Raw genomic sequence first — 1,085 nt, forward strand, 5'->3', positions numbered from 1 at the left:
TTGTGGCAGCAATAGGGTCTTCGCCTCAGTTCATGGTCCCAAAGGGGAGAAAGGAGGCCAAGGCGTTGTTGATGGCCTTTTTGTATCTTTTTCCTATCACTGTTCAACCTACTACAAAAATCTTAAATGGAAACAACCTTTTAAATCACCAAAAGCAACCTATTATTAACCAAGAAAGAATTCTATATAACAGCAATGAATTCATAAACTGAAACAAAACATATAAATACAAAAAAATAGGTGCTTGGCTGCCTGGATTGGGCCCTAACCCAAGAGATTCAGCCCTGTGAGGTAACTAAGTGCTAGCTCAGAAACAATCTCATCTTCATTATCAAAATAACAGTAAGATTACATGAAACTGTCCACAAAGGTAAGATCGAAGTTGAGCATAGCAAAGCTGCAACAAAAGTGAAAAAATTTGACTAACATCCAACAACCTAATGAGGCCCTAGGCCTCTCCACTTATACATCTGGAGCTCCCAACAGCTCCCTTAAAATCATGGAGGCTTGGCTCCCAAAACTTGAGATAAATAGTAGTTATCCTCCACTTGCTCGGCTACCTCTTTGGTGCATTGATGTGGCTACTTGTGCTCTAAGATTTCTGAAGGAGAATTCGAAGTAGGGAGTCATAAATGAGGGGGACACCCTCCTATCAATCCCCTCCCTTGTCTTCTTCGAATATTTGCTGCCAAATGTTCATTAAATCTTTGACTTTGTCTCCAAAATTGACCAAAAATCTCCATTAAGCACACATTAGACTTCAAGGCATAATGACCAACCCAACTCACTCTATTAGCCTAAATTTAATAAAAAACGTGCAATAAACTAATGACAATGGTGGATTAAACTAAGTTAGGAGGCAAAATGAGCCCATATAATTACCCATTTATGGGGCTCATCATCACTGCCCTACTGAATGTGTTGCTCATCCTCTGAACAACTAGTCCATCTCTTCATCTTTGATGGCCTGATGGCCTCCCTAACATCCCATGCTTCTGATGTGCGATCCTCTTCTTTATCATGGAATCCTTCCTTTCTTTCCACCTCTTCTCACTATTGTTGTTCTTCTTCCTCTTTTCTGCCCT

Source organism: Pinus tabuliformis, chromosome 6, assembly GCF_031772625.1.
Source record: "Pinus tabuliformis cultivar Carrire ecotype Pingquan chromosome 6, CPIR1, whole genome shotgun sequence".
NCBI lineage: Eukaryota > Viridiplantae > Streptophyta > Pinopsida > Pinales > Pinaceae > Pinus > Pinus tabuliformis.